Source organism: Pleurodeles waltl, unplaced genomic scaffold, assembly GCF_031143425.1.
Source record: "Pleurodeles waltl isolate 20211129_DDA unplaced genomic scaffold, aPleWal1.hap1.20221129 scaffold_37, whole genome shotgun sequence".
Taxonomy (NCBI): domain Eukaryota; kingdom Metazoa; phylum Chordata; class Amphibia; order Caudata; family Salamandridae; genus Pleurodeles; species Pleurodeles waltl.
Window position 1 is genome coordinate 8,323,649 of NW_027150076.1, and position 24,751 is coordinate 8,348,399.

The 24,751-nt window shown below is 51.1% G+C and overlaps 1 pseudogene; it reads left to right on the forward strand.

Moving 5' to 3' along the window:
* The window catches only part of LOC138276133 (zinc finger protein 850-like), a 170,525-nt pseudogene that overhangs the window by 139,693 nt on the left and 6,081 nt on the right, over positions 1-24,751 (forward strand).

Below are 24,751 nucleotides of genomic sequence, written 5' to 3' on the forward strand. Positions count from 1 at the left end.
AGGATGGTCAAGACCTCTTGCTCCCACGATGTAAATTCGGGAGGGGTGGGTGGGGGTCCGCCGCCAGTCTTCTGGACCGCGATGTTGTGCCTGGAGACCATCGATCGGACCTTCCCCCGTAGGTCGTTCCATCTTTTGCGGATGTCCTCCCTATTCCTGGGATGCTGTCCCACCGCGTTGACCCTGTCCACGATCCGCTGCCATAGCTCCGCCTTCCTGGCTATACTGGTGTGCTGCACCTGCGAGCCGAAGAGCTGGGGTTCCACTCTTAGGATTTCCTCCACCATGACCCGGAGTTCTTGGTCCGAAAAGCGTGGGTGCCTTTGGGGTGCCATGGGGTGTTGTGGGTGAGGTGTGGGGTGGTGTATGTGATGAGGAGAGTGTTGGTGAGTGGTGCTTTGTGCTACTATGTGGTGTGTGTGATGGTGTAGTGTGCCTCAGTGTGTCTTGCTATGGATTGTCTGCTGTGTCTCTCTCTCCTTCTCTCAGTAATTAGGGTCGCAGGGGTTTGTGGGTGATGTGGGTGTGTGTTTTATAGTTGGTTGATTGTGTGGGAGTGGTGTGTGTATGTGTATCAGGTGTGTGTATTTCAAATTGTCCAATGTGGCTGTGTTTTGGTGATGTGTGTGTATTCTGACCGCGGCGGTGTGTACCGCCAATGGAATACCGCGTTTGAATGACCGCCGTGTGGATTCGTGGGTCGTAATGGCATGGGCGTATTTCTGTTGGCGTGACGGTGGAGGTTTGGTCATCTCCAGTTTATCGCTGCCCGCCGATGTGGCGGGCTGCAGTGGAGGACGGATTTTTGGAGGTTTGGCCGTTGTGGGTCAGAATGACCGTGGCGGTTGACCGCGGCCGCGGCGGTGTTATGGCGGTCTTATGACCGGCGGTAAGGGCATTTTACCGCCGAGGTCAGAATGACCCCCTTTATGTTCCTGGGGGAGCAGATTAGGGATGAATACCCCTATTCACCCGCCATCGGAGAGCAGAAAGTCTATTGGACAGTGGGATAGAGGAGAGGACAGGCTAATGCCCAGCATAGCACAAAACACTGCATAAATGCAGTCCCTGGTGTCTTGTGGGCTTTCTGACCCTCCCCCCCAGTTTGGGGGTAATTGCCCAGACGGGGCAGAAAGACTTGTTTCTTTTTTGGGGGTGGGGCATCGCTATGCCCATGGTGGGCAGGCCATCCACCCCTGTAAAACAATAAATTACAAACATTCCTTGGTATATAGTGGGCTTTTTGGCCTCACAGGCAGGCAAATTGAGGGTTCCCCCTGGGAATAAACATTCCCAGGGGGACAGAAAGACTAATGCCACAGTTTTTGGGTTAAGGTCAAAGCAACACCTATTAGGGGACTTCCCTCACCCCTGAATTTTTTTTTCCAAAACTTTACCTGGTGCCCCAAGGAGCAGCTGGTGGGTAATCACCCCCATCGACACCCCCCCCGGTGGGGCAGAAAGACTCATGCTGTAGTTTTCGGGGTGAGGGTATGTGTAGGAAAGTACCATCTTGCCTGGCATGTTACCCCCATTTTTCACTGTATATATGTTGTTTTAGTTGTATGTGTCACTGGGACCCTGCCAGCCAGGGCCCCAGTGCTCATAAGTGTGCCCAGAATGTGTTACCTGTGTTATGACTAACTGTCTCACTGAGGCTCTGCTATCCAGAACCTCAGTGGTTATGCTCTCTCATTTCTTTCCAAATTGTCACCAACAGGCTAGTGACCAATTTCACCAATTCACATTGGCATACTGGAACACCCTTATAATTCCCTAGTATATGGTACTGAGGTACCCAGGGTATTGGGGTTCCAGGAGATCCCTATGGGCTGCAGCATTTCTTGTGCCACCCATAGGGAACTCTGACAATTCTTACACAGGCCTGCCACTGCAGCCTGAGTGAAATAACGTCCACGTTATTTCACAGCCATTTACCACTGCACTTAAGTAACTTATAAGTCACCTATATGTCTAACCTTTACCTGGTAAAGGTTAGGTGCAAAGTTACTTAGTGTGTGGGCACCCTGGCACTAGCCAAGGTGCCCCCACATTGTTCAGGGCAAATTCCCCGGACTTTGTGAGTGCGGGGACACCATTACACGTGTGCACTACACATAGGTCACTACCTATGTGTAGCTTCACAATGGTAACTCCGAATATGGCCATGTAACATGTCTATGATCATTGAATTGCCCCCTCTATGCCATCCTGGCATAGTTGGCACAATCCCATGATCCCACGGGTCTCTAGCACAGACCTGGGTACTGCCAAACTGCCTTTTCAGGGGTTTCACTGCAGCTGCTGCCAACCCCTCAGACAGGTTTCTGCCCTCCTGGGGTCCAGCCAGGCTTGGCCCAGGATGGCAGAACAAAGGACTTCCTCAGAGAGAGGGTGTTACACCCTCTCCCTTTGGAAAAAAGTGTTAAGGCAGGGGAGGAGCAGCCTCCCCCAGCCTCTCGAAATGCTTTCATGGGCACAGATGGCGCCCATTTCTGCATAAGCCAGTCTACACCGGTTCACGGACCCCTCAGCCCTGCTCTGGCGCGAAACTGGTCAAAGGAAAGGGGAGTGACCACTCCCCTGACCTGCACCTCCCCTGGGAGGTGCGCAGAGCTCCTCCAGTGTGCTCCAGACCTCTGCCATCTTGGAAACAGAGGTGCTGCTGGCACACTGGACTGCTCTGAGTGGCCAGGGCCAGCAGGTGACGTCAGAGACTCCTTCTGATAGGCTCCTTCAGGTGTTGCTAGCCTATCCTCTCTCCTAAGTAGCCAAACCCTCTTTTCTGGTTATTTAGGGTCTCTGCTTTGGGGAATTCCTTAGATAACGAATGCAAGAGCTCATCAGAGTTCCTATGCATCTCTCTCTTCACCTTCTGCCAAGGAATCGACTGCTGACCGCGCTGGAAGCCTGCAAAACTGCAACAAAGTAGCTAAGACGACTACTGCAACTCTGTAACGCTGATCCTGCCGCCTTCTCGACTGTTTTCCTGGTGGTGCATGATGTGGGGGTAGTCTGCCTCCTCTCTGCACTAGAAGCTCCGAAGAAATCTCCTGTGGGTCGACGGAATCGTCCCCCTGCTGCCGCAGGCACCAAAGAACTGCATCACCGGTCCCCTGGGTCTCCTCTCAGCACGACGAGCGAGGTCCCTTGAATCCAGCAACTCTGTCCAAGTGACTCCCACAGTCCAGTGACTCTTCAGTCTAAGTTTGGTGGAGGTAAGTCCTTGCCTCCCCACGCCAGACTGCATTGCTGGGAACCGCGTCTTTTGCAGCTACTCCGGCTCCTGTGCACTTTTCCAGGATTTCCTTTGTGCACAGCCAAGCCTGGGTCCACGGCACTCTAACCTGCATTGCACGACCTCCTGAGTTGTCCTTCGGCGGCGTGGGACTCTCTTGTGCAACTTCGGGTGAGCACCGTTTCACTCCACTTCGTAGTGCCTGTTCCGGCACTTCTCCGGGTGCTGCTTGCTTCTGAGAGGGCTCCTTGTCTTGCTGGACGCCCCCTCTGTCCCCTCACGCAATTGGTGACATCCTGGCCCCTCCTGGGCCACAGCAGCATCCAAAAACCCTAACCGCACGATTTGCAGCTAGCAAGGCTTGTTTGCAGTCTTTCGGCGGGAAAATACTTCTGCACGACTCTTCACGATGTGGGACATCCATCCTCCAAAGGGGAAGTTTCTAGCCCTTGTCGTTCCTGCAGAATCCTCAGCTTATACTGCCTAGTAGCAGCTTCTTTGCACCCACAGCTGGTATTTCCAGGGCATCTGGCCACTCTCAACATGGTCGTGACTTTTGGACTTGGCCCCCTTGTTCCACAGGTACCCTCGTCTGGAAATCCATCGTTGTTGCATTGCTGGTTTTGGTCTTTCCTGCAGAATTCCCCTATCACGACTTCTGTGCTCTTTGGGGAACTTTAGTGCACTTTGCACTCACTTTTCAGGGTCTTGGGGTGGGCTATTTTTCTAACCCTCACTGTTTTCTTACAGTCCCAGCGACCCTCTACAAGGTCACATAGGTTTGGGGTCCATTCGTGGTTCGCATTCCACTTTTGGAGTATATGGTTTGTGTTGCCCCTATCCCTATGTGTCCCCATTGCATCCTATTGTAACTATACATTGTTTGCACTGTTTTCTAATACTATACTGCATATTTTTGGTATTGTGTACATATATCTTGTGTATATTTGCTATCCTCACACTGAGGGTACTCACTGAGATACTTTGGCATATTGTCATAAAAATAAAGTACCTTTATTTTTAGTATATCTGTGTATTGTGTTTTCTTATGATATTGTGCAAGTGACACTAGTGGTACTGTAGGAGCTTCACTCGTCTCCTAGTTCAGCCTAAGCTGCTCTGCTAAGCTACCATTATCAATCAGCCTAAGCTGCTAGACACCCTATACACTAATAAGCGATACCTGGGCCTGGTGCAAGGTGTAAGTACCCCTCGGTACTCACTACAAGCCAGTCCAGCCTCCTACAGTATGGACTTGCTCATGGTAGGCAGTCCTCACCCCTATATGTTCTTTTTTCCCTGGTGTCTAGTGGGCTTTGTGCCACCCCCACTATCCCCCTCCACCCCCAAGGTGACAGTTTGGGTGTGATAACCGCATTGCCCCCCCACCCCCAAGGTGGCAGTTTGGGTGTAATAACCTCATCTACCCCCCCCCCCCCCCACCAAGGTGGCAGATTGGGGGTAATAACCTCATCCGCTCACCAGGGGGGAAAGAAAGACCAAGATATTTTAGGGGTGGTGGGTGAGCACAATCCCTTTCCCAAGGGGCTGCTCTCCAATGTCCCTGGAACCTAGTCGATGGATCCCTGCTTGGGTATCTCTCCCCTGTGGAGAGATCCACTGTGCAGAGGTATCTTCAGGAAGGAGAGATTATCTACTTTTCAACAACAACTCTACCAAAGGTACTGGGAATCTTGACCATGAGAGACAGAATGAGCTACAAGTTGTCAGTATAGGAGAGGATGCTGTTGTGAGAGCGGATGTTAGAAATGGGGTCTCTAGTTGGCAGAGGTATACACCTTTGTCCAAGTAGGGATCACATTACTAGTCAGGGTAAGTCACATACAATCCAAATTATCATGTGCCCACCTTCTGGTAGCTTGGCACTGAGCTGTCAGGCTTAACTTAGAAGGCAATGTATAAAGTGTTTCTGCAATAAATCATATAGTAACACAGTGAAAACCCCACAAAAATGCACCACCCAGGATTAGAAAAATAGATTATATTTATCTGAATAAAATAAGGTCAAAACGATGAAGATTCAATAAGCACAAGTTGAAATATCAATTTTGCAAGATTAAAAAGAGTCTTAAATCTTAGAAACCAACAGTTGTCTCTTGATTACACAAAGTACCTGGTTTGTGTAAAAAATAACACGCATGAGGACCGCAGAGGAGGAGATGCGTGGAAAAATATGGTGTGCATCGGATTTTCTGACACAGCATTTCTTTTCATGCTACAAGGGGCTTGCGTCATTTTTCGATGCGCAGTCTCGGGGATCTTTTTGACGCCCAAGGACGATGTGGGAAAAACCTGGGCGCGCTGAAAGAAGTCCATCCAGTAGGGTGATGTGTCAAATTTTCTGTCACAAGGCAGGTGCTGTGTCGAATTTCCACTTGCTATGCGGCGATTTCTCAGTCGCAAGGCAGGCTGTGTGTCGTTTCCAGCAAGCTGTGTGTCAATTTTCGGTGCACAAGGAGTTTCCTGAAGAGATGAAGTCTTTTTGAACCTGAGACTTCAGAAAACAGGAGGCAAGCTCAATCCAAGCCCTTGGAGAGCACTTCTCAGCAAAGTCAGCGGGCAGCAGGGCAACAGCAGGGCAGCAGTACTTCTCAGTAAAGCAGTCCAGATGAGTCCTTTGGGCAGCCAGGCAGTTCCTCTTGACAGGTTGCAGGTTCAGGTCCAGAAGTGTCTGAGTTGGTGGAGTCAGGGACCCAGTTTATATACCCAAAAATGCTTTTGAATTGGGGGAGCCTTCAAAGAGTGGTTTTGAAGTGCACAGATTCCCATTTCAGTAGAGGTCTGTCTACCAGGGTCCTCGTACGGGGTTTGGCAGTCCATTGTGTGAGGGTAGGCCACTAGCCTTTGATATGTAAGTGTCAGGCCCTTCACCCTTTCAGTCCAGGAAGACCCATTCATTATGCAGATGAGTGCAGGTGTGACTGAGTGTCATGTGTTTGTGGTTGTCTGGGTGAAATGCACAAGGAAGCTGTCAACCAGCCCAGCCCAGAGGTTGATTAAAGACAGGCTGCAAGGCACAGATGGTTTTTAAGTGCAGAAAAATTCTCAGTTTCTAAAAGCTGCAATTCTAAAATAGTATTATAAAATCCAGCCTCACCATTCTGGCAATAATAATATGATCTAGTTAGCCCTTTCTGATCACAATGTACCACTCAAACAGTATATGAGGGTAGTCCTAATGCTTTCCTATGAAAGGAGAAGGCCTCACAGTAGTGTAAAATGAATTTAGGAGTTTTCCACTAGCAGGACATATAAAACACACATGTATATGCCCTGCCTTTTACCTACATAGCACCCTGCCCTATGGGTTACATAGGGCCTACCTTAGGGGTGACTTATATGTAGAAAAAGGGGAGTTTATGACTTGGCAAGTACTTTTAAATGCCAAGGAGAAGTGGCAGTGGCAATGGCAGGCCTGAGACATAGTTAACGGGCTACTTATGTGGGTGGCACAATCAGTGCTGCAAGCCCACTAGTAGCAATTAATTTACAGGTCCTTAGCACATGTAGTGCACTTTACTAGGGACTTACGAGTAAATCAGATATGCCTTTGGGAATGAACCAATGTTAACATGTTTAAGGGAGAGAGCATATGCACTTTAGCACTGGTTAGAAGTGGTAAAGTGTACAGAGTCCTACAATCAGCAAAAACAGTGTCAGAAAAGTGAATGGAGGGAGGCAAAAAGTTGGGGGATGACCACCCTAAGGCTGTCAGGTCTAAGAGCGGATGATTTTGGCTATAGGGAGCATGTATGCATTGAAGAGGGTCGGGCTCAGGGAGGATCCTTGTAGAACTGTGTAGATGAGGTCGCAGGTATTTGAGGTGTACGGTGCCAGGCTAACTGACTTGGTTCTTCCACTCAGGAAGAAGCAGACTCATCGGAGTGCATCTCCTTGGATTCTGATCTCGTGTAGGCGTTGGATGAGTATGGGGTTGGAGACTGTCTCAAACTCTGCTGAGAGGACCAGGCGGATGAGGACACATCGGCCCTCATTTTGACTGCCAGGGTAAACGTGGCAGTCCCACCATCAACAGGCTGGCGGTGCAGACCGCCACATTATGAGAGTGGCGGGTGGGCCTCTGCCAACCTGCCACATCTCCACTCATACCACCATGACAGCCGGAACCGCCGGGCCAGAGATGATCATCTCCTGCCAGGCAATCCACAGAAGACCGCCGGCGATATTAGGAGCCAGCTTTCCGCCATGGTTTCCACAGTGGCACCGCCACTAAACCATGGCGGAAAGGCTACAGGTGACAGGGAATTTCTTCCCTGTCACTGGTTGAGGCTTCAGCCACAGCGCCGCATCCTCCCAACCCTCCTTCAGCCACAGTGCCTCCCACCCCCACATACATGTAGACACTCACCTATACTTACATACATGCATTTACTCACACACATCCAAACACGCATTCACACCAACATCCATACACGCATTCACACCAACATCCATACACACATTCACAACAACATTCATACATGTATTTACAACAACATTCATACACGCTTTCACAACATTCATACACGCATACTCACACCCATCCAAACATGCATACTCACAAGCATACACACTTACATGCAGACACACACTCATTTTAACATTCAGACATGCATACAACCACGCATACACACATTAATGCACACACGCAGACACCACACACTCCTCTGTCAGACGGTCACCTTACGTGGTCCGTGGAGAAGGTCCTCCGGCAGGGAACGGGAGCGCCACACCAGCAGGACACCGCCAGGCCGTATTGTTCAATGCATTCCTTTTAACACCTTAGCTGCACCCCATTCTGGACACTGCTGCAGGCATACATACCAATAAGAGTTTCATTAAACGTTTCTTTCTCTCTTCAATTGCTAAATGCCCCAGGTTAAGTCACCTACCTGACAGAGGTAGTTATATGAACTAATATTCATGAATCAGGTTCTTTACTCTTCAGTCAAACTGGTTGTCTTTATGGAACTGCTTTCTCTCGAATGTGTGTCTATCAATAATGATCTTTACTTGTAGCGCAAGAAATTAGGTCACATTTAGGCCCTCATTACAACCCTGGTGGCGGTGATAAAGCGGCTGTAATACCGCCAACAGGCCGGCAGTAAAACAATAAAATTTGGACGACGGCAGAAACCGCCAACACAGACAGCCACTTTAACACACCGACCACCCCGGCAGTAGCAACAAGCACCGTGGCGGAAACCGGCAACAGCCAGGCGGAAGACAATGTACCGCCCACACTATTACAACTGGCCTGTCCGACACCTTTTCGGGGGCGGAACCAACAAAATCAAAAGCACAGTGGAAATAGTACACAGAAGGCAAAGGGCTCACCTCTGGAGACTCAAGGAAGAACCACAACGCCATGGAGCTCGAACTGCAGGTGTTCCCCATGCTGGTCTACCTCCTCCTACACCAGGAATACCAACGCCGGCAACGACGACCACGGTGAGTACTGCCGCCTAGCACACAGGGGAGGGGGGGAGGAAAAAGGGCCTTGTGCCATGTGTGCCTCATCCTGGCAAGGTTGCGGTTAGTGGATGCCTTCTTCCACTGGTTCTGGAGGGGGCCTTGAGACCAGTGTGCATCATCCTGGCAAGGAGGGGATGAGTGGATGTTTCTTCCACTGGTTCTGGAGGGGGCCTTGTGCCCAGTGTGCTTCATCCTGGCAAGGATGCAGTGAGTGGATGCCTTCATCCACTGGTTCTTGATGCGGCCTTGTGCCCAGTGTGCTTCATCCTGGCAAGGAGGGGGTGAGTGGATGCCTTCGTCCACTGTTTCTGTAGGGGGCCTTGTACCCAGTGTGCCTCATCCTGGCAAGGAGGGGGTGAGTGGATGCCTTCTTCCACTGGTTCTGGAGGGGGCCTTGTGCTCTGTGATGCAGCACATGGGGAGTGCAAGGTCACAGTCCGTCACCTGGGTGTCAGACCCACATGATTTGTTGTGGGCAGGATGCATGACACTCCATGGAGGCAGGACTACAGTCAATCAGCCGGCGGCAACAGCTGCGCAGTGGTGGCAGGGCCGGTGCTGGTGTCAGTGCTGTCAGCCCTTCCCCTGCAGCCTCGGATGGCTGCCCACTGGAGCTACTGCCATTGGTGCTGGTGGCGGTGCTGCCAGTGGAGAGGGGAGGCTCAAGCCCTTCCCCTGCAACCTCGGACGGCTGCCCACTGGGGCTGCTGCTGCTGCCAGTGGTGCTGGTTGCGGTGCTGACAGTGGTGGGGGAGGCACAAGCCCTTCCCCTGCAGCCTCAGACAGCTGCCCACTGGGGCTGCTGCTGCTGCCAGTGGTGCTGGTGCTACCAGTGGAGGGTGGAGGCACAAGCCCTTCCGCTGCAGCCTCAGGCGTCAGCCCACTGGGGCTGCTGCTGCTGCCAGTGGTGCTGGTGGCGGTGCTGCCAGTGGTGGGGGGAGGCTCCAGCTCTTCCCCTGCAGCCTTGGATGGCTGAAGCGCCATGGTTGGTGGTGGGGGCTCAGATCCTGTCACAGCACCAGGCCTCCTGTCCCTCCTGCCTGCGGGGCAGGCCCTTTACCCTTGCCCTTGGCAGCTGGTGGTGCCTCCTTGCCCTTGGCAGCTGGTGGTGCATCCTTGCCCTTGGCAGCTGGTGGTGCCTTCTTGCCCTTGGCAGCTGGTGGTGCCTCCTTGCCCTTGGCAGCTGGTGGTCCCTTCTTGCCCTTGGCAGCTGGTGGTCCCTTCTTGTCCTTGGCAGCTGGTGCAGGCACACTGCCAGTGCTGATGGGTGTCTCCTTGGAGCCTCTCACACCTGCAGTAGCTGCCGAAACTACAGTGGCCGTGGACTGGGTGGCTGAGGTGCTGGCTTGGGTTCTGCCCACCCTGGCCCGAAGTGAAGGACGGGGTGGGGGGTAGGGAAGAGGTCAAGGGTGGAGAAGAAAAGCTTCTTAGGGACACTGGGGAGGGAAGAGGGTGAACGTTTGGGGTGGAGGAAGAGGGAGTGGTTGTAGGAGGTGTCTGTCTGCTGTGTTTGGGTGAAGGTGCATGGGCTGGATGCTGTTGTGAGGTGGATGGCTATTGGGTGTCTGAGTGCTTGTGTTTGTGTACTTTGGGAGGAGGGGGCACAGACACAGTGGGAGAGGACACAGGGGACGTGTGCATGGATGTGGGGTTGGTGACTGCCAGTGAGGTGTGTGTTCTGATAGGTGTGCTGGTGATGGTGGTAGTGGATGAGGATGTAGTGCATGCAGGTGTGAGTGGAGTCGCTACTGGGAGGGAGGAGGAGGAGGGGACACAGTGTAGACAGTGGATGTTGGTATGTCTGCTTCTGGATGGTGTTTGTGTGAGTTCCTGTGTGATGATGTGTGGTGCTTGTGTTTGCCTGAGCCACTCCTGTGTGTTGTCTTGGGTGCTTGCTGGTCCTGATTGTGTGCTTGGGATAGGTTGGGGTTCAGGGGAATGGGACTGCATACAGGAAGTTGGAGGGGGGAGGCTAGAGACAGGGACAATGGCTGCCATCAGGGAGGAGGCCAGAGCCTGGAATGATCTCTGTTGGGCCGCCACGCCAGAGTGAATGCCCTCCAGGAATGCATTTGTATGTTGCAAATGCCCTGCCAGCCCCTGGATGGCATTCACTATGGTTGACTGCCCAACAGAGATGGGTCGTAGGAGGTCAATAGCCTCCTCACTCAGGGCAGCAGGGTTAACTTGGGCATGGCCTGAGGTGCCTGGGGCGAAGGAGATGCCCACCCTCCTGGGTGAGCGGGCACAGGAAACTCGCTGAAGGGCTGCTGGAAGGGTGGTGCTGGTACGGGGGGTGGCGGCTGTACCTGTAGTTGGGGCGGCCACAGAGGTGTCCGTCACAAGCAGGGAGATTCCATCGGAGGAGGTATCACTGTCCAAACTGTCCCCTCCTGCCTTCGCAGTGGTGTTCCCCTCGCCCTCCGTCCCACTGGTGCCCTCACGGTCTGTGGATTTGGCTTCCAGGGCCATGTGGAATGCAGCTCCCTCCGTCGCCGGTGCCTCTGCTCCTCCACCAGATGATGCTATTGCACATAAGGACAGGGTGACAAAACAAAAAGGGGGGGGAAAGACAGAGGATACACTTGGTCAATGCCAGCAACAACACCACTGTTGGCGTACACAACACACAGGGGACAGCCCTACGCACTACGCAGTGCACTACCTCTCACAATGCTAGTCACCAGGCCATGGACAGTAATACCTGAGAGCCACAGATCCCTGCCCAGTAGTAGATGCCCACTAGCATGTTTAGGGGTGGAGTGCATTAGCCTCTTCCCATCATGGAACCTACCCTACAATGTCCGGCCTGGCCTAGGGGCACCCACAGGCCCACATCCCCCACCCAGAGACCACCCCACCACGCGCAATTTGCAGATTTTGGAAACTATACTCACTCCCTTGTGGCTGCTGTGATGGCCTCAAGCGCCCATCCAGCTCCGGATAGGCCACTGCCAGTATGTGGAACATCAGGGGGGTCAGGGTTCGACGGGCACCCCTTCCTCGTTGGGAGGCCATCCCCAGCTGGGCCTCCGCTGTCTTCCTTGCCCAGCGTCTCAGGTCCTCCCACCGTTTTCGACAGTGGGTGCTCCGCCTGCCGTAGACCCCCAGGGCCCGCACGTCCTTGGTGATCACATGCCATATAGCCTTTTCTGATGAGCGTTGACCTGCAGAAAAATTAAAATAGAAAAAGGGATCAGTCATATTGTCCGGCCTGTTACACCCATGGCCCACCATATCCCTCCCATCCCCTTACACACATACATTGCCCACCATACATGCAGCACGCTGCCCAGGACCCCTCCACCACTCCCCTCTTACACGAGGCCTTCACACACAGCACACCATGCATTCATGCCCCATGCATCATGCACACAGTGTACTCATCTGTTGGTCTGGAGGCCCATAAAGCAATCGGTACTGGGGTAGGACCCCCCATCCATCAGGCTCTCCAGCTCCGCAGTGGTGAAGGCAGGGGCTCTTTTCCCAGTGACTTGAGCCATGGTCGCTTCCAAACACAGGTCACAACAGCACTTGCAGTGTAGGTCCTCTCCTGTTGAAGGTCAGGTAGCAAGTGAGGGAACAAATAGAAAATGGCAGTCACGTCCGCTGCGGTGCATACTGTCACTGCTGGCGTACATCACCATTGGCTACTGTAACCCATAGGGCCCAATGATAACCAATGAGGAGTTGCACTGCGGTACTCAACCGCAACATCAGCTGCATTACCTCATTTCCACCTGTCGCTTCACACATAACGGGTGTCTGCCATTTCAGGGGGGGCAGGCCATGGCACCTAACTGTGTCACAGCCGACATAAGCACATTTTGGGACTAAAATAAACATACTGTTTCTGTCACAACATGCAATGCATTGTACATTGAGGAAATGTTGAAAACTGACCAGATGCTCATCGTTTTGCCCCCTAGAGTACAACCGCTGAGGATGAATAGGAGATGGAGACATCCCCCTTGTACAGGCCCCTGGTGGACTTGGCAACAATGAAGGACAGGCACATTATCCTCACCTACAGACTTGATAGGGCCACAATCCAAGAGCTGTGTGCCCAATTGGAGCCAGACCTGATCTCAGCTGTCAGTCAACCCACTGGGATCCCCCCCTCTTGTGCAATTCCTATCTGTGCTCCATTTCTTGGCGAGTGGCTCCTTCCAAGTGACAGCGGTCATGGCAGCAGGAATGTCCAAGCCAATGCTCTCAATAGTGCTGAACAGAGTGTTGTCTGCCCTGATGAAACACATGCGCAGCTACATCGTATTCCCCCAGGTGGAGGATTTGGCCACAGTGAAAGCTGACTTCTATGCAATGGGACATATCCCCAACATTGTTGGGGCAGTTGATGGTACACATATTGCCTTTGTCCTCCCCAGGAGAAATGAACAGGTGTTCAGAAATCGAAAGGGCTTTCAATCCATGAATGTGCAGATAGTGTGCCTGGCGTACTAGTACATCTCCCTCTGTGAATGCAAAGTATCCTGGGTCAGTGCATGATGCTTATATCCTGAGGAATAGCAGCATCCCATATGTGATGGCTCAACCCCAGAGGCACAGGGTGTGGCTAATGGGTGAGCCCATGGTCCCCACCCAGTGTATGTTGATATATGGGTTTGGGGTTGCCCCAAATGGTGAGTGTCTGGCTAAAAGGTATCCCTCGATATTTACAGGTGACTCTAGTTACCCCAACCTCTCATGGCTACTGACCCCTGTGAAGAATCCCAGGACAAGGGCAGAGGAACGTTACAATGAGGCACAGGGGTGAACAAGGCAAATTATAGAGCAAACCTTTGGCCTCCTGAAGGCCAGGTTTTGGTGCCTCCATCTGACTGGTAGTTCCCAGTGCTACTCACCCAAGAAGGTGTGCCAGATCATCGTGGCATGTTGCACAACCTTGCCTTGAGACGCCAGGTGCCTTTTCTGCAGGAGCATGAGGCTGGAGATGGGTGTGTGGCAGCGTTGGAGCCTGTGGACAGTGACGAAGAGGAGGCAGAGGATGAGGACAACAGAACATCTATCATTCAACAGTACGTCCAGTGACACACAGGTAAGACACTGTAACTTCGCCTCCCATTGCAGTTTTGTGTTGTACATTTTCACTGCCAGGCTGCTGTTCCCACTACTATGGCCACTTACTGTACCTTTCGACATGTCTATTCACAGATATTTGTGCCCTACTCTCGCTCCTGGTATATTGACTGCAGCACAATACAGGTCATACCTATGTATACATCACTGTACAGTCTACTTGCAATGTCTACAGATTGTTAAAGGAATACATACTTAAATCATTTGACATACTACATACTTGTGTTTATTTAATTGCTGAAAATTTAATGGGGATGTGCAGTGGGCTTGGGTGATGGTGGAGGAGAGTCCAGGATAGAGTCCAGTCTCTTTGTATCACAGGTGCATTGTCCACGGGGGCATAGTAAGGGGAGCAATGGCAGTTCAAGGTGGACAAGGTGACAGAGTGGGACACAAGGGTGGCATTCAGGAGAGTCTTATTTCCTGGCGGGGGTCTTGGCAATGTTCTCTGGCTTCTGCCTGGATCGCAGGGACCGTTTTCAGGGTGGTTCTCCTTCTGCAGGGAGAAGGGTGCTAGTGGCCTGTTGTTCCTGTGGTGGGGCCTCCTGTCCGCTAGTGTCAGCGGAGGTGGAGGGCTGTTCATCGGTGTGGCTAGTGTCAGGGGCCCGTTGGTGTGCCACTGCCTCTCTCATGGTGTTGGCCATGTCTGCCAGCACCCCTACAATGGTGACCAGGGTTGTGTGAATGTCCCTCAGGTCCTCCCTGATCCCCAGGCACTGTCCATTTTGCAGTCGCTGGGTCTCCTGCAACTTGGCCAGTATCTGGCCCACTGTCTCCTGGGAACGGTGGTATGCTCCCAGGATGTTGGTGAGTGCCTCGTGGAGGGTCGATTCCCTGGGCCTTTCCTCCCCCTGTCGCACAGCAGTCCTCCCAGCTTCCCTGTTGTCCTGTGCCTCTGTCCTCTGAACTGTGTGCCCACTGCCACTGACCCCAGGTCCCTGATCGTCCTATGTTTGTGGGGTGGCCTGGGGTCCCTTTAGTGGTGGACACACTGCTGATTGACGTGTCCTGGGGACAGAGGGATGGACCTGCTGGGTGGGTGCTGTGCTGGTGTTTCCTGAGTGGGGAGGCTCTGTATTGGTATGGGACTGTACCTGGGTAACCGACTGTCCGGAGGTCCCTGATGGGCCAGGTTGGTCATCCAGATCGAGGCGAGCAGAGCTGCTGTCATCACTGTGGAACTCTTTGTCGGGGGGGATACTGGTTATTGCTGGCACCTCCTCTCCGGTGATGTTGGGTGTGGGACCTGTGGGGATGTAAATGCAGTGTTAATGTGTCTGCATGTGACATCCTGTGCATGGGTGTGTTGCCCTGTATGGTTGTGAGTACCCTGTCAGCTTTGCCTTGTGTGAGTAGTGATTTAGTGGGCCAGGTGCTCTCTCTAGTGTGCATGCTGTTGTGATGGGTGTCTATGCAGGGCTGTGAGTGATGTCCATGCATTGGTGGTACATGCAGTGCTGGGTACTGGGATGAGTGGGTTGTGATGGTGTGGTGTATGTGAGGTGGTGGGGTGATGGGGGTGGGGGTATGTGATGGCATGCAGGTATGGGGCTGATAGTAATAGAGATTTGACTTACCAGAGTCCAGTCCTCCAGCTACTCCTGCCAGGCCCTCAGGATGCAGTATTACTAAGACTTGCTCCTTCTATGTTGTTAGTTGTGGGGGAGGAGGTGGGGGTCCACCGCCAGTCCTCTGTACAGCTATCTGGTGTCTTGCAACCACGGAACGCACCTTCCCCCATAGGTCGTTCTACCTCTTCCTGATGTCATCCCTTGTTCTGGGGTGCTGTCCCACAGCATTGACCCTGTCCCCGATTCTCCGCCATAGCTCCATCTTCCTTGCAATGGATGTCTGCTGCACCTGTGATCCGAATACTTGTGGCTCTACCCGGATGATTTCCTCCACCATGACCCTTAGCTCCTCCTCTGAGAACCTGGGATGTCTTTGTGGTGCCATGGGTGTAATGTGTATGGTGTGTTTGAGGGTGTGTGGGGTGATGTGTTGGGGTGTGTGCTGTGAGGCTCTGGTTGTGTGGGTGCTCTTGCTGTATCTCTCTCTAGTTACAAATTGTGTTTGTCGTAAAGGGATGTGGGTATTGTGTGTGTGTGTTTTGTAGTGGTGTGGGTGTGTGAGTGTGGTGTGTGCATGTGTGTCAGGTGTGTGTATTTTGAATTGTCCAATGTGGTGCTGTTTTGTATGTGTGTGTGTGTATTTGCAAAGCGGCAGTATGTACTGCCAATGGTTTACCGCGGTTGAATGTCCGCTGCGGTGATTTGTGGGTCATAATGCTGTGGGCATAGTTCTGTTCACGTAACGGTGTGGGTTTTGGTACCGCCATTTTATCACTGACCTTTGGGCTGACGGACTTGTGTTTGTGTCCGTATAGTGACGGATTGCTATGTGTGTGTCATAATATGGGTATCGGTATACCGCTGCGGTCGCAGTATGTTGGCGGCAGTCAGCATGGCGGTAAGTGGGACTTACCGCCAATGTCATAATTAGGGCCTTAGTCTCTTCCTCTGAGTTAGAACCAAAACTGTGACGAGGCTTGAAACGCTAAGGAATTCAGCCGACTTGGCTCCTACCAGGGAGCATCCACTCTGTCCCAAGTGAGGGCCGGATCACTTGCAGCGTGAGCAATCTCATCACCAAAGTGCTCAGGTGAACAAACCTTGGCCAACAAAGTCTGTCAACAAAACTGAGAGATCCAGTTTAGTGCGGGAGCCCAGGAAACAAGGTGTTCCTCTGATCAGTACCTGGAATAGTGAGCACGCTCAGTGCTTCTGGATTTTATAGTGCTGACGTGCACTGAATTACAGAATTGCAGCGTGGAATATTGATTGCATATTGCATTGCATGCAACCCCAGTACAGGCAGTGGTCCAAGGCGGCAACCACAGACAATATTAGTTCCCGCATTGAATCTTAGCAGGCAATATTATTTGCATGTTGTAGTAAGTGTAAACCTCAACACAAGCAGGGATTCAAGGCTCTCGCACTGAATGACAGCAGGCACTATTGATTTCATATTGCAGGACATGTAGATCCCATTTCGGGCAGGGATCAAGGCGTTAGCTGACACAGTGGAATTTATAACAGGACCACCATTTGGTGGTCTCTGCAAACCAGCGGGCTTTTCCACAGGATAGTTGCCCCTTGCTCGAGTAGCCCTGAGGTAGGCAAGGGATCCACCCAGGCACAGGCCCTAGATCAGCATACATCAACCACTGCCTGAACTTTCATCAGCTCTCTAGACACCTGCGCTCCATTTCCATCGCTCACATTTCCCGCATCCGCCGAAGCAGCAGTGTAGGATGCTCCTTCTCCCACTTCTCTGGCAAGTCCTGGAACGACCTCCCCCTGCACCCCCGAACATCATCCTCTCTCACTGAATTCAGAAAAGGACTGAAGACCTGGTTCTTCAACTGATCCAAGCAAGAACCCAGTGCCTGGATACCCTCACAAGTGAGTAGACACACTCTATAAAACTGAGTTGATTGATACTCCAAATAAGAGGTTGCCACCCACCATCTTTGCAGTAAGATGTGTTTTCTGAAGAAACGCAATGTTAGTCTGCGTCAAAAGTAAGAATAAATTAGGTGACGGCATCTGGGCTTGGCCATTCCCGGTATAGTCTAGGTCAGTATGTTATATGTAGGCATATATGTGTGACTTGTCCGCATGTTGGTGCCTAGGCTATCCACCTGCTCTCTTCCAGGCTCTGAATTCTAGAACCTGTGACCACAGCCGGTCCCCGACCTGGGTGTATAGAGTAATGCTGCTTGTCCACGAACAAAAACATAAAACATTTACCCCAACTCCCAGGTCCCTGGTTGTGTCTCATATGTGGCCATGAGGAACATGTTCCATATGAGACCGGGGGATTACAGTCTCTTCGTTTGTCAAGGAGAGAAATGCACAAACCGTACCCTAATGGTGGTGCCCATTTTTTCTTCTCCTTTTCAGTCTGCACTCTGAGAAGCACCTCCACTCCAAAATAGAACACATTTTGTGGTGTCATATCACTTGGTCAGATGTCATGGACATTAATTCCAGGCTTGTGCTCAATTCTGCTAGAGTGAGATCCAAATCAGAGATCACCTCCCGGTCTGGGGTGATGGAAGGGAACCTAGGGAAGGTCGCTGTTTTACTGTGGCAGGATACAACCTCTGCCACAACCATGGCACGTTCTTGCTCTTCCTACTCGCTGGAGGGCCTGCTCCTGGGGGTCCTGGGCTGATGCCTTTGTGGTGTGGAAGGTTTCCAGTCTGTATTGCATTGAATGTCGTGGGACATTGCAGACACCCCCTTCATCTCCAGCCAGCCCCAGGCATTTACCAGTGTTGTGAAAAATAGGGTGGCTTGAGAGTCCACCATAGGCAATGTGGCTGTGTGTGTAAGAGAATATTTCAGGCCGAGTTGCTGGAGGTTCTGTGTGACCATCAAGAATGAACCTCTGACTCTTTGTACTTCTGTAGTGTAGTCTGGATACATGTTCATTGAGGCCTTGGAGATTCATCAGGGATCCTTGGACCTGGCAACTTGCAGTATGTGATTGCATTCCCAGTAGTTAAAGAGACAAGCCACCTCCAGCGGGGATGGAACCCCTGTGTGGGGTCCGGCCTGGGTCTCAGTGGACCCGATCCAGTGTCCAGACTTGATACATTTACTGCCAAGGACAATATGAAGCAGACATTCCTTGAGTAAAAGTTCCATATTTGGACCTCTTGGGAGGCCCACCACTTGCATATGGTTCTGTCAAGATTGGCCCTCAGTGTCCTCCACCATGGTTTGTACTTGTGATACCTCCATCTGAAGGGCGTTGATGTGGGACAGAATCTCTGTCAGCAAGGGGCGCGTTCCCAGCAGCACCAATTTGCTCGCATCTATTCTGTCCCTAAAGGTGGCCTGATCTGCTTGTAGGACCAATATATAATTAACTAAGGTTTCCAATTTGTTTCCAGAGTAGTTTTCATATCTCAGATGGTCTGTAAAGACAAGGTGAAGAGAGGAGGTGGCACTTGAGATGATCCAATGGGATCAGGAAAGCATTGAATTATATGAATGCAGTAAACTTCGTTATATACTTCCAGAGAAGTTAACTTTGTTGTACACTTCCTGAAACTAAAGAAACAGCAGTACATCCTGAATCCTCTTTTTCCACAATCTGTTTTTGTTTACATGAAATCTGGTCCATCTGCATCTACCATAAGCTGTACCTGTAGCATGTGGGTGGCCCGTGCTTGCCCTTTCCATGCTAAGTTACTACGTGATCACTAATAAATCACCTCCTTTTCTGAAGTGGATAAGATGTGACATGTTCAACAGAACATTTAGTTAAATATCTGTGGGTGGTGAAAAAAACATTGCTAAGTTTCAAATATGGTAAATAAGAGATGGTGTTTATAGCCAGTTAAATATTGTTTTTCACATTCTGTTACATTTGCATTTCGTAATTTTAAATCTCTTTACATCCAACAGAAAACAAGCCTTGAATGCATGAAATGCTTATGAATAACAACAGTGATTCTGTAAGTCAACAAAAATGGTCAGAAACAATCACCTCCAATATTCAGGAAAACATCAGTACAGTCAGAGACTGAGGACCCTGAGCATAAACTGACAGACGCTGGAAGAAGCTCTAAAGGACAATTCAGTGAACACAAGACTGTAAGCTGTGCACCTTCACACCACAAGACTGTGAAATGATTTCAAGAAAATTAAGGCAACAGCACTGACAAACCACCTCCTAAATAAACAGGCGACCAACACCAGTTTTGATTCATGGGATCTGTATGATGTGTTTACCACGGTGCTCCGGTTCCTAAAATGATAACAGACCATAATTCAATGCTCTAGGTAAACTCTTCCTGGCTACACCACAAGAACCAGAGAAAAGCACAACTGAGTGGAGACAACAACTGAAGGATAAAGAAAAGAAGAGTTCTACTGTCTACGATACAACGGACTGTCCCAATGTACATCAACCAAAAGGAAGAGGATTAATCTTTACCCACAAGCCTTGAAAACTGTTATCCAATCTAAATACATAATCTCTCGTAAGGAAGCCTTGCTCATATTATGAGTCTGGCAAGTATTTAGTGACCATTGTACTTTACTTTTAAATTGGAAATCAAAAGTCCTTAATACGAACAAATACAGGAAAGTGAGATTAATACAAGTGCTTTACCAACCATGTTGACCCATCAGAAAACACAGTCATGTGCTGTAGACAAATATAGACCCGACCCAGAGACTCTAACCAAGAAAGAAGAATCATACACATGCAGTGAGAGCTTTAGTTTGTCATCGCAATTAAAGCACCAGCAGCAAACACACACAGGAGAAAAGCCATTCAGATGTAGTGAATGTGCAAAAAGTTTTAGTCGATTATCATGCCTGCAAAGACATCAGCGAACGCACACTGGGGAAAAACCATACCATTGCAGTGAATGTGTGAAGAGCTTCAGTCAGTTATCACACCTACGAATACATCAGCGAACACACACAGGGGAAAAACCATACCATTGCAGTGAATGTGTGAAGAGCTTTAGCTACTTATCAGCCCTACAACAGCATCACCGATCACACACAGGCGAAAAACCATACCATTGCAGCGAATGTGAAAGTCGTTTTAGTGCATCTTCAACATTAAGGAAACATCAGCGAATACACACAGGAGAAAAGCCTTTCAGGTGCAATAAATGTCTGAAGAGCTTTAGGCTGTTATCAGATCTCCAAACCCATCATCGTACACACACCGGGGAAAAACCATACCATTGCAGTGACTGTGGAAGTAACTTTAGTGGCTCTTCAACATTAAGGAATCATCAGCGAATACACACAGGAGAACAGCCATTCAAGTGCACTGAATGTGTGAAGAGCTTTAGTCGATTATCAGCTCTCCAAAGCCATCAGTGTATACACACCGGGGAAAAACCCTATCATTGCAATGAATGTGGGAGTAACTTTAGTAGCTCTTCGACATTAAGGAATCATCAGCGAATACACACAGGAGCAAAGCTATTCAAGTGCAATGAATGTGAAAAGAGCTTTAGTTTTTTATCAAACCGAAAACAGCATCAGCGATCACACACTCAGGAAAAACCATACAACTGAAGTGAATGTATGAAGAGCTTTAGTCATTTATCACACCTCCAAAGCCATCAGCGAACACACACAGGAGAGAAACCATACCATTGCAATGAATGTGTGAAGAGATTCAGTCAGTTATCAGATCTCCAAAAAAATCAACGAACATACACAGGCAAAAAAACTTATCAATGCAGCCAATGTAGAAAAAGTAGTTTTAGTGCATCTTCAACATTAAGGAAACATCAGCAAATACACACAGGGGAAAAGCCCTTCGGATGCAGTGAATGTGCAAAACGTTTTAGTCAATTATCATGCCTGCAAAGACATCAGCGAACGCACACTGGGGAAAAACCATACAATTGCATTAAATGTGTGAAGAGCTTCAGGCAATTATCACACCTACGAATACATCAGCGAACACACACGGGAGAAACCATACCATTGCAGTGAACGTGTGAAGAGCTGTAGTTGCTTATCAGCCCTACAACAACATCATCGAACACACACCGGGGTAAAACTATACCATTGCAGTGAGAGTGGAAAGAGCTTTAGGGGGTGATTCTGACCTCGGCGGTAAAATGCCCTTACCGCCGGTCAGAAGACCGCCATAACACCGCCGCGGCCGCGGTCAACCGCCACAGTCATTCTGACCCACAACGGCCAAACCTCCAAAAATCCGTCCTCCACTGCAGCCCGCCACATCGGCGGGCAGCGATAAACTGGAGATGACCAAACCTCCACCGTCACGCCAACAGAAATACGCCCATGCCATTACGACCCACGAATCCACACGGCGGTCATTCAAACGCGGTATTCCATTGGCGCTACACACCGCCGCGGTCAGAATACACACACATCACCAAAACACAGCCACATTGGACAATTTGAAAAACACACACCTGATACACATACACACACCACTCCCACACAATCAACCAACTATAAAACACACACCCACATCACCCACAAACCCCTGCGACCCCAATTACTGAGAGAAGGAGAGAGAGACACAGCAGACAATCCAAAGCAAGACACACTGAGGCACACTACACCATCACACACACCACATAGTAGCACAAAGCACCACTCACCAACACACTCCTCATCACATACACCACCCCACACCTCACCCACACCACCCCATGGCACCCCAAAGGCATCCACGATTTTCGGACCAAGAACTCCGGGTCATGGTGGAGGAAATCCTAAGAGTGGAACCCCAGCTCTTCGGCTCGCAGGTGCAGCACACCAGTATAGCCAGGAAGGCGGAGCTATGGCAGCGGATCGTGGACAGGGTCAACGCGGTGGGACAGCATCCCAGGAATAGGGAGGACATCCGCAAAAGATGGAACGACCTACGGGGGAAGGTCCGGTCGATGGTCTCCAGGCACAACATCGCGGTCCAGAAGACTGGCGGCGGACCCCCACCCACCCCTCCCGAATTTACATCGTGGGAGCAAGAGGTCTTGACCATCCTGCATCCTCAGGGCCTCGCAGGAGTAGCCGGAGGAATGGACTCTGGTAAGTCCCATCTCAACTACTATATCCCCCACACCCCACCAGCATGCCAACCCACACCCCCACCCTCACCCCCAACCCCCCAGCACACATCCTTCCTGACAATGTCTCACCAGCACAACCCACCCATCCCAACACCAACTCCTGCATGCCAACACAAACCATGGGCACCCATCACCTAAGCATGACCACTGCACTAACCCCTCCCCCCCACTAAATACCCTCACAACACCTCCCTCCAGGGAATGCCTGCACTGGGGGACAAGGGCACCCACAACACGCATGCTATTGCACACACAGAAACAATAACCAAACTCTCTTACCCCATGCAGGACCCGAACGACAACACACCAGCCAGGAGGGTCCAGAAGTGTCCATCCCACCACCGGAACAGGCCCACACTGAGGATAGCAGCTCTGTCGACAGTGAACCTGATGACCAGCCCGGACCATCGGGGACCTCTGGGCAGTCGGTTCCCCTCACCCAGACACAGGCCACACCAGACCCGACCCCCTCTGCCGACACCAGCACAGCTCCCACCCAGCGGGCCCATGCCTCTGTCTCTAGGACAGCTCAATCAGCGGTGTGTCTGCCACTACAGGGCACCCAGGCTAACCCGACACCCCAACAACAACAGGGACCTGGGGGCAGTGGGAGCGGGCACACCGGCCAGGGGACAGAGGCCGGGGGAAACCGGGCAGCTCGGAGGGCTGCTGTGCGACAGGGGGGTGAGGAGAGGCCCAGGGAACCCACTCTCCAAGAGGCCCTCACCACCCTCATGGGGGCCTACCACCACTCCCAAGAAACGATGGCGACGGTACTGGCCAGGTTCACTGAGATCCAGGCACAGCAGGAGGAACGCTACATGGGGTTCAGGGAGGAGCTGAGAATCATCGGGACCGCAATGGGGACCATCGTCCTGGCCCTCCACAGGATAGAGGACGCGTTGCGGGACCATGGTGCACCACACAGGGCCCCTGTCACTAGGCCGGACCAGGAACAGCCTACCACCTCCGCCGGCGCTAGTGGACAGGAGGTCCCAACACCTCGACAGCCCCCCAGAACCCCACCTCCTGCTGAAGAACAACCACCCCGTAAGAGGAGCCTGAGACCAAAGAAAAAGACAGAGTAGGATGTCAAGACCCCCGCCAGCAGGACATACCCCCTCAAGTCTTCCCACTGTCCCACATTGCCACCCTGTCCAACCATGAACTGCCTATGCTCCATCCTTCCACAGGCAAAAGAACAATGCACCTGTGAGACTGAGAACTGGACTCTGCCATGGATATTCCTCCACCCCCACCCATCACCCTTAGAATCACATGTACCGGTATCTAGCACTGTAAATAAATCACATTTTGCACACAAACCTGTTTTGAGTCATGCTGTATTATTAACAAAGGGATAACATATTACTGTTCAATTTCTGTTCTGTCAATTAGTCATGACAACATACCAATGTCAATACGCTGTATTTCATGGGCGAACCAAGCAGAAGTCAGGTACTGAGTCAGACAGCACTGAGAAGGGAAGGGAAAGGCATAAATTAATAAAAAACATCTGTGGGGAACTACAGAAAGTACAGATGCAGGAGGCTAGAAGCAATTGTGAAATGGCGTGGGTGATTCTTACCTGGGTGTTACTGGAAATACTGTTGTATCACTCTGTCCCTATTGTCTGTGTCGTCCTCAGAGTCTTCCTCCTCTTCACTCTCCACAGGCTCCACGGCTTCTACAACACCACCATCTGGACCATCCTCCTGCAGGAAAGGCACCTGGCGTCGCAAAGCCAGGTTGTGAAGCATACAGCACGCCACGATGATATGGCACACCTTCTTTGGTGAGTACATTAGGGATCCACCAGTCATATGCAGGCACCTAAACCTGGCCTTCAGGAGGCCAAAGGTTCGCTCAATCACCCTCCTTGTACGCCCATGGGCCTCATTGTAGCGTTCCTCTGCCCTTGTCCGGGGATTCCTTACTGGGGTCAGTAGCCACGGCAGGTTGGGGTAACCAGAGTCACCTATTAGCCACACACGTTGTCTCTGTAGCTGCTCCATCACATAGGGGATGCTGCTATTTCGCATCACATACGCGTCATGCACTGACCCTGGGAACTTGGCATTTACATGGGAGATGTACTGGTCAGCCAAACAGACCACCTGGACATTCATCGAATGATAATTCTTTCTGTTTCGGTACACCTGCTCATCGTCTTTTGGGGGTACCAAACCCACATGGGTCCCATCAATGGCACCAATGATGTTGGGGATATGTCCAAGGGCATAGAAATCACCCTTCACTGT